Below are 9936 nucleotides of genomic sequence, written 5' to 3'. Positions count from 1 at the left end.
AAAAAAAAAAAAAAAAAAAAAAAAAAAAGTACCCTTTTGTGTATGATAAAAAGGAAATAAGAATATACAAAATGTGCTTGTCTTTACAAAAGAAACACTGGAAGGATAAACCTGAAAATAATAAAGTTGGTTATTTATTAGCATTTTGTCCTCATTTTGTGTAGATGGAGAAAATGCTGAAGCCAGGCATAATGACACATTCCTGAAATGCCATCACTCAGGAGGCTGAGGCAGGAGGATGGCTGTGAGTTCAAGGCTAGCCTGGGCTAATGAGTGAGTTCAAGGACAGCCTGAACTACACAGAATTCTCACAGCTCCCATGCCTTACACAAGTCTCTTCCTTTTGAGGCTCATGACATCAGGCTGTGAGCCCCATCTCACCTCAACTCCACCATCCACCAGCCTTCATCCATGGCCCTGCAGTAAGTGTGGACCTACATTTTATGTTCCAGAACGCTTAACATTCATGCCTCCTCTTTCCTCAATCTCTTCAGCTCCATTGACATTTCATTGTACAGTTTTCTTGTTTCCTTCCTCCCATTTCCTCAGCTCTTCCATCTTTGGTAAACAAGATCTTATTCATCCACCTCTGTCTGTCTATTCTGCACCCCCCCCACCACATTGAGGGACTGAACTAAGGGCCTCAAGTGCTCTGCCACTGAACTACACCCCACATCAACCTGTTGTGATTTTCCTTCCTTCCTAACCAATTTTGGCTTCATGGTCACTTAAATCAGGATCCACACACTACAGTACTTTTAAAGGGTCAAACAGAGTTGAACATACTGGTACACCTGTTATCCCAGCTACTGGGGAGGCGGAGGCAGGAGGATTTCAAATTGGAACCCAGCCTGAGCATTTAGCAATTCCTTGTTACAAAATAAAATAAAAAGGACTGGGTGTGTAGCTCAGCGTTAGCGTGCTTGCCTAGCATGTCCCAGTGCCCTGCCTTCCATCCCTGTACTTCAGGGGTGGGGAGTCAGACGGGTAACATGACACTCATTGTCTTAGTCTGTTCAAGTTGCCATAACAAAACATCATAACCTGGGCTTAAATACTAGAAATTACTTTCTCACAGTTCTGGAGGCAGGAACATCCAAGATCACAGTTCCCAAAAGGTTGTTTCTGGTCAAGGATCTCTTCTGGCTATTGCCCTCACATGGTAGAGAGAGAGCTAGAAAGCTGTCCCGTGTCTCTTCACTATTTCTTTTGGATCAGGTGCCTACCTGTATGATTTCATTTAATCTTAATTACATCCATAAAGGTCTCACTTTTAAACACAGTCACACTAGCTGGGTGTGGTGGCACATGCCTGTTATTCTAGCACTCAGGAGCCTGAGGCAGCAAGATCACTGTACATTCAAGGCCAGTCTGGCTACATAGTGAGTTCAAGGCCAGCCTTAACTACATAGTGAGACCCTACCTCAAAACACCAAAAATTAAAAAATAAATACAGTCAAATTAAGGACTGGAGTTGGGGACACAATGGAGGAGGTACAACTCAATCCATCATAGTACTCAGGTATGGAGGATGTTACAGAAGTATGTCAAGCTAGAGAAGCACAAACGTGGTCTACAACTGCCCCTTGACTCAAAAAAAGAAGAAAAAAGAAAATCCCAGAGCTAACAGCATACTTGATGACAAACTAAAAATTTTTCTCCTAAAATAACAAACAGAACAAGAATGTTTATTCCTGCCACTTCTATTCAACATTATACTAGAATTTAGAGCCAGTGCAATTAGCAAGAAGAGAAAATAAAAGGTTTACAAATTGGAAAGGAAGAAATAAAACTATATTTGCAGATAGATATTCTCATATGTACAAAATCCTAAGAAACCCACAAAATTGTTAGTACTAATACTTCTTCGGTTTGTTTTTCTGTTCTTGTTTGTTTGTTTGCTTGCTTGCTTGCTTGTTTTTGAGACAGTGTCTCCCTATTTAGCCCAGGCTGGCCCCAAACTTGTGGTGATCCTCCTGCATCAGCCTCCTCAGGGCTGGGATCACAGGCGTGTACCACCAGGTCCAGCTTGGTTGTGGTTTTCTTTTGTGCTGTTGAGAGTCAAACCCAGGGCTTTGTGCGTGCTAGGCAAGTGCTCTCTACTATGAGCATTTGTTAGAATTAATAAATAAATTCAGGGGGCCGGGGATTCAGCTCAGTGGATCCACCACCTGCTTCACAAGCGCAAGGACCCAAGTTTGATGCTTACTACCGAAATAAATAAACAAATAAATCCAGCAAAGTAGCAATATATAAGATGGAGATAGAAAATTTCTATCTACTAACAATGCAAAATCAAAATAAAATTTAAAAACCAACTCTATTTGCAATACCATAAAAATAAGCAAATTAGTACATGTTTGTAGTACATAATCTTTACATTCATGGTGAGTTCGTACATGTAAGTGACATTTCTTAATTTTTGGAGATACGTATACCATTTCTATACATGTTTAGATTACATAGTAATCACCTTCCTCCTAGGGACGTGGTGCATATAAACAGAACTCAGAATTCCCCTCCCCATTTTTAATCTCATTTCCCTCCTCTCCGCTCCCTCCCCCTTCCCTTCATCTCTTGGTTCCCTTAAATTTACCTTTTTTTTTTTTTTTTTTTTGGTACCAGGGATAGAACTCAGGTCCTTGTGCTTGCAAGGCAGGCGGCAGAACCACTGAGCTTAATCCCCGGCCCCTTGGTTCCCTTAACTTTAAAAACTAATGATTTGTTTCTATAAACAGCTGGAAATGAGGTTTAGTGCACCGGCCCTGGAGTTTATTCCCCAGTAGTACAAAGCAAAAACAAACCAACGAAATTGTATCTGTACCTACTAGCAATGAATAATCCAAAATGAAATGAAGGAAATTCCAGCCAGGTGTGGTGGGGCAAACTTGAAATCCTAGCTACTCAAGAAGCTAAGGAAGGGGCCAGGAATGTAGCTCAGTGGTGCTGCACCTGCGTGGCAAGCGCAGGGTCCCGAGTTTGATACCCAGTACCACCTCCATCACCAACACTGCGACAACAACAAAAACCACCAAGAAACTAAGGCAGAAGACTCTCAGATATCAAGTCAGCCTGAGCAACTTAAAGAGACCTGTCAAAGTAAAATAAAATCGGAATGTAGTTCAGTAATAGAGTGGTTTGGGCAAGGTCCTGGGTTCAATACCTCATACTGGGGGGAAAGTTCTATTTACAATAGCATCAAAAGAACAAAATACTTAAGAATAAATTGAGCCAAGGAGGTGCAAGACTTACTCATCCAGTAAAAACTGTAACATTGTTGAACAAATTTAAAGTCAACTTAAAAACAGGAAAAAGTATTCTGTGTTCATGAATTAGAAAGTTTACTGTTACTGTAGTAATTGTTCTTAAATTGATCTATAGAGTCAACACAGTCCCTATCAAAATCATATCTGCCCTTTTTCACAAAATTGGACATGCTGATTCTAAAATTCATATGGGGTCTAGGGCTTTTGTTCAGTGGTAGAGCCTTTGGCTAGCATGTACAAGGCCTCTTGCAACTTGAGAGCTAGGCTAGAATTCAAGCCCAGATCCCTGTAATTTTGCTGCTCAAGCTCTTAACCTGTGCCTAGTGGTTATTGGCTAAGAGTGAGCAGGAAAGAGGGATGCGAACTCAACAGCCCAAGCAGGTTTATTGCTAAACCTGAGAGGGAGCTCTGTGCAAGCAGAACAGAGAAGGTGTCTCTTGCAGGATAAGAGGCTTTTTTAATAGCACTTCTGGTGGGCTTTTGAGGGGGTGGGTCGGAGCAACAGTGGGCTTGTGGCTTGCTGATGCATCCTCTGTAACCTGGGGACATGTGCTTGGGGGACTGCCCGTGATCTACTGATGTGTCCTCTGTGACCTAAGTAAAATGAAGCCAATATTTCTCTTAGATGGCAGGTGGGCTCACCCAAACTGGTAGTACGCTCCTGTCCGAGCTCTATAGGGGTGTGGGAAATGGGTCACCATTTATTTCTTGGCTACTTCCTGGCTAAGACCAGGTGATAAAAGGGGGTTTTGATGTTTTGGAGACAGAAGGCCATTTGGAAATGTTTTCCCGTAGCAGCCCAGGAGATGGCTGCTCTTGGTTCCTGAAAAAAATCTTTGGAATAGATTAATTATACAGGGAAGGAAAAGAGTTATAGGTATTAAGGGGGCCAGACAGGGTAGGAGCCAATGAAGAGGAAGGAGAACAGATCATTGGAAGAGCCTTCCAGGAGTTTGGAAGCCCATTCACAAAGGCGTTTTACCCAGTCTCTGATGAGACTGGATTTGTTGGTGTAACAGCAGCATTGTTCTGGGGGTAGAGCACATGTGCTGCCTTGTGAAAAGATCAAGGCCTCTGTGGTTTTGGAAGATGACCAATGCCAGGGAGTCTACTTGATCTCGCAAGTATCCCAGTTGGCCAGAGACATCTCTGAGTCCATCGGTGAGTTCTTCTGATGGCCTGGTGAACTTTGAAAGCGAGACTCTTAGGGCCCCACTCCAGTTCCTGTCATTATTCCCAGGGTGGCCATTAAAGGGACCAGCTGTATGGCGAATTGTGCCCTGGCAGGGGTTATGAAGGAGATAGGGATGGGTAGATTGGGGGGCAGTGCTAAGGAAAGGGTGGAAGTGAGGAGGCCTATGTACAGGTTCCAGCTCAGTTGGTAGGTAAGCAAATGTATGCTTTCTCTTCGCACTCCCAGAAGATGCCCATCCCTGGGGAAAGGCATTCCATGAGATCACACTGGGACAGGAGGAAGGGTAGGGGTGCATTTGGAAGTAAATGTCGGACTGCTTCAAATTTGTGCCGTATATGGAAGGAGGAGCTAAAAGTTGCAGCAGTCAAGGGGGAAAGGGGTGAGGCTGATCAGAATACTGCAGGATCCTCTTGGCTAAGAGCAGTGAATTTTTAGTTTAGGATGACTTTGCTATCAGGTGTACTGAGTTGTTTGCATTTTTGGTCACCTTCATGGGCTAAGGAAGTTTCTTTCAGGGGGTCCTTTCCCCTGTTTTGGCAACAGTTGGATGTGGTAGCATTTAGACTTCCCTGGAAGGAAGTATACCTAAGTAACCCTAAAAGAGTTCCCAGACAGGGCCGGGGATTTAGCTCAGTGGTTCTGCCGCCTGCCTTGCAAGCACAAGGGCCTGAGTTCGATCCCCGGTAGCAAAAAAACGTTCCCAGATGGTTAAAGCTGTGGTGATCAGAAGGTGGGAGGTGATGAATGAATAGCATCTTTGCAGAGGGAGGGATCTAAAGAGCTGACTGGAGTTGGTATGAGAAACGCACAGAGGAATAGGTTGGGTTACATGGAGTCCATTTTGGGAGGGATCAGTTGTGGCCTGCTGTGGCAGTTGGTGAGCCCTTAGGTCCTGCCTGATACCCTGTGGTGTCCCTGGGAATCAGATGTCAGATCCTTCAGGTAAGTTTGTGCCCTTGGGACTTGCAGTCTCAGTGAAGTGTAGCTCTGCGAAGTGTTTATCCATGTTCCAAGGAGAGTAGGATGATTGAGTCTGTTATCTGTGAAAGATGGAGGCAGATCCAGCAGGGTGTCTGGATGGTTGTTAAAGGTTTGGATGATTTTAGTCGTGTGAGAGAGCATCTGATTGAGGCATCTAGGAAGGGCTTGTGTTATGGTTTAGGGGTTAAGAGGATGAGTAATATTGAGAAATAAAGGATCGGAGCAGGAGAACATAGGAAGTAGAGGTAATGATTTGTTCTGGGGAGAAGTCCAAGAGGGTTCCCTGTAGCCATAGGTCTTAGATTATGGTGTCTAGGGAGGAAAAGGATGAATAATGGGGGAATTCTTCTATTAGGATGGTCAAGAAATGGGCAAAGTTACAAAGAGACTCATGGAGCTGTCTAGCTGTATCTTTGATCTCTTCTATCACAAGACACAGCTTGGTGATCTTCATGGATATGGGTTCAGTTGGTGTGCACTGCAAAAAGTGTCCTGTTTTAGAGAGGCGAAAGGACTCAGGAGGAATGACCTTTTAATTTTGCTGCTGCTGGGGTGGTTGGGATTACTTGAAAGGGTCCTGTACATTTTGGGTTTAGTCCCTGAGAGGAGTTGGAGGACTTTATAAGTACCCAGTATCCACGTTGTAGGGATGGAGGAGTGAGGATGTCTATGCTGTTGGAGAGTTTTGGGAGCATGGATCAGCATAGTTTCAAATGAGATACCTAAAGGTGTTAAGGAAGGAATTTGAAAGAGGGGAGGATAGTTTTGAATTGGAGGTAGAGAATGTGAAGTCAATGAGGACCTTCTGTATAGAATCTCAAAGGGACTGAGTATAAAAGATTTGTGGGGAGAAGACCTGAGTCTGAAAATGGCTAAAGGTAAGAGTTTAGTCCAGTCTAAGTAGAAATAGAGGGAAAACTTGATTAGCCTCTGTTTAAGAAGGTGATTAGCCTTTTCGACCTTACCTGAGGGTTGGGGTCGATATGAGATGTGGAACTTCCAGGTTATATTTAGGAATACGGTTACCTATTGAGTGATTTGTGAGGAAAATTCAGGTCCATTATCAGTTTGGATGGAGGTTGGGAGTCCAAACAAGGGATGATTTCAGTGAGAAGAATATGTGCTATTATGGAGGATCTTTGGTTTGATGTAAGGAAGGTGCCAATGAGGAAAACGAGGGGTTTTGTTTTGTTTTTACCATTGGCATGTGGGTAAAGTCTATTGGCCAGTCAGTGCCTGCAAGAGATGCCTGAAATTGATGGGTGGGGAAGGGAGAAGTCTGAGGTTACACTGGGGGTTGGTCATTTGGCAAATGGAGCATGGGGAATAGTCTTTTGCAGGGAGGTCCTAAAACCAGGGGTGAGATGTATGCGAGTATGTAGGATTTGGAGCAGAGGGAATAATCTGGCATGGAACCAGTCACGGAAAGATGAAAAGAATCTGCTCTGTGAGCTTTCATGAAGGACCAATTTTTCATGGGGAAACCACTTCTGTTCCTCTTGTTATGCCCCCTGTTCTTTGAGAAGAGTTATTTCTTGGGGTGAATAGGAAGTATACGAGGTAATATTTTCACAAAAGATATGTTTGAGGTATTTATCCTGTGAGTTAGGTGTTTGATGGGTCTTGCAATGAATGACTTGAGCTCTATGGGATAGAAGAGCTGCCCTTAGAAGGTCTTAAATTAGAGGCCCATTTTTATAGGGGTGTTTTTTTGCAGTTAGGAATCCCCTTTTGGATGTGAGAGCAATCTGGCTGCAAGATCTGTCACCCCATTGATTGCCAGGGGTTGATTCTGCTGATCTGGCTGGCTAGGGAGGTGTTCTCTTCCTTCCTTAACACTCCATGTGCATCCCTCCCAAAGCTGCGCACTGTTGAAGAGGACGACTACCCTCAATTAAGAAGGACCATTTCCTCCAACAAGAGCATACGAGTAGCTGCTCTCCCCTGCTGGAACCTCCAAATAAGCCCTCTAGGAATTCCCTTTCATGCCACATTTGGGCATTTGAGTGTAAGATATTATATGCATATTTGGAGTCTGTGTCAATATCTATGATTTTATCTTTTGCAAGAGAGCTCTAGTGAGTGTGATGAGTTCCACCTGCTGTGAAGTTGTCCCTGTGGGGAAGGCTGCCACCTCTTTTACTTCTCAGGGAGAGTTGGCTATCATGATAGCTTTCAAGATGGTGTAGTTTTCCTGGGAAGGGGTGGTCTTAATTTTTTTAATGTTCATTATGTTTAATTCTTATGCCAAACTGTTTTCTGATGAAGACAGCATTGTGCTTCATGAAAGAATGGAAACCTCAAAATAGTCACCATAAAGTTTCTAAGGCCTATGGGAGAATAAATCAGGATGGTGCACAGATATTAAGATGAAACCCACAACACTGGAAATTATAAATGTTTAGAGCAGCCCAGACTAGAGGACAAGCCCAAATCACCCTAAGAAGAATGAAGTATGATATGGTCCAAAATGTATCCTTAAAGTTTTGTCTCAACCCTTGATTGAAGAGTGAGGATTGATCTTCAGTTCAGTTCAGCCAGCAGAAACCGACTGTAAATATTTTCCAATATATTTATTGTACAGACTATGTACATTCTAGAAGGTGCTTTTTAGCGCTACACTTTTGTACTTTTTGTCCCAGCAATTTGAGGGTGTGCAAATTCCACAGTCATCAGTGAAAATAGGCCAGGCTCCTCCTTCATCATAATTAGACATGTCAGCCGCAATCATTGCACTGTAGCCTAAGATTCCACGTATCTTTTCGTATTGATCATTTATGATGTTCCAACAAAATTTATTCCATACGTCTAAGAATTTGAATCTTCCATTAAGCACTAAGTTCCAGTAGGCAATGGCCATTTCTAGATCTAATCCTTTTTGTCCTGGATTCTTTGCAAAATTAAAAGTAAACTGGTAAAAATCCTTAAATCGTCCTGGTTCTTTCAATTCTTGTTCCATTTGGGTATTTGAGCCTTTAGCTTTTCTATGCCGTCACATCCTAGTTCTGTCATGCCATCCACGAACTCCTGCTTGTTTTTGTTTTGTTTTTTGGTACCGGGGATCGAACTCGGGTCCTTGCACTGCAAGGCAGGTGGTGGAACCACTGAGCTAAACCCCCGGCCCCATGAACTTCTGCTTGGAGAACTCACATTGTGTTGCTACTCTGAACTCCCACGCAATGATCGAAACGCTAATGCTGGCTGGATCAAGTGCCAGGTCACCACAGAATTGCTGTATACCATCTATTCCAATTTTATTTTCATCTTGAGGATCTTTGTAGCTATTGTGGAGTTGTTCTAACTTCTTCCTGTCCAATGATCCTTTTGCACTGTCTCGTATATACAGTTGGGGATTTTGGAAAAAATTATCTGTTGCCAACATCCTACTTCCAGTCATTTTGAGAAAGACGACTTACTGCGGTTTTTCCACCAGATTGTGTGAAGATCCTAACTGTGGAGCTTTATCCCTCTGCCATGATTTCAGCTTGTTCCCGTTGATGTCCTCCAGGCCTCTCCCCTCCTCCTCCGGCTCCCCAGCGGCTCCTCTCCGCTCGCCTGGCTCCAGCTCCTGCGCTTGGCGGTCGCCTTCCCCCACCCCACCCCCTAGGGCGCGGCCCGTCTTTGAAGCACTTCTATCCATAAACCGGTCAGCAGATCCTGGAATATATTCCTAGGTTATGTGATGGAAATGGGTGAGAGTAAAATCGAGGAGGTCAGCGCATTCATATTGGGGGATGGAGTCTGGGGAGTCAGGTATTGGGAAGGGGTCAGCAGGGTTCAAGGCAGATGAGCGGCAGACAGTAACCAAGGGTTGGAAGCCCTGGGAGTGTAGGACTTCAACTCTGGCCAGAGAGAAGGGTGAAGGCCCAATGGCCGAGAAGATTGGAGAGGTTGTATGAAGAGTGTACCTGTTCCTCGCTGGTGGAGAGCAATCTTTTGAACCTTGGGGATAAGGAGCACAGCCGACACTAAGATCTGCAAACAGAGAGGCCAACGTTTTACTACAAGCTTGAGCTGTTTGGATAAATAGGCAACAGGATGGGGGGAGTCTCTAGCTGGCTGTGCAAGTAGCCCTAACGCTTGTTCCTATTTGCTGGTTAGAAACAGAAAGAAAGGTTTATTAAGATTGATCAGGGCCAAAGCAGGAGCCTTAGGTAGGGCTCAAAAGGAAATGGTAATTAAATCTATTTCTGGCACTCTTTCTTGGGGATCTCTGTGGGAAGCCTCGTGGAAGGGTTTTGCAATGAGTAAGAAAACTGGGATCCAAAGTCTAAAATAGCTAAGAAGTCTCAGGAAGGAAGGGAGATCTTGTTTTGTGGTGGGGAAAGGAAGATTGTTAATAGCCTGTTTTTTGTGGGGAGGGTACGCAGCAAGTGGGGTGAGGTGAAGGCCACTTGTTGTAGCAGCTCAGCTTTGTGTTCTGAGTCATGATTTATCTTTTCCCCCAAGAATTCGAGAAGGAAGATAGTGTGGGATATAGATTTGTGGGGGGTA

General features: G+C 44.0%; 1 pseudogene; it reads right to left on the bottom strand.

Annotated features, from left to right (window-relative positions):
- Positions 1–8058: 8058 nt before the first annotated feature.
- On the bottom strand, positions 8059–9082 carry LOC104871560 (annotated as a pseudogene).
- Positions 9083–9936: the final 854 nt, after the last annotated feature.

Source organism: Fukomys damarensis, unplaced genomic scaffold (genome assembly GCF_012274545.1).
Source record: "Fukomys damarensis isolate Sample0158 unplaced genomic scaffold, DMR_v1.0_HiC HiC_scaffold_23, whole genome shotgun sequence".
Lineage (NCBI taxonomy): Eukaryota > Metazoa > Chordata > Mammalia > Rodentia > Bathyergidae > Fukomys > Fukomys damarensis.
This window is presented reverse-complemented; position numbering and strand designations above follow the sequence as displayed.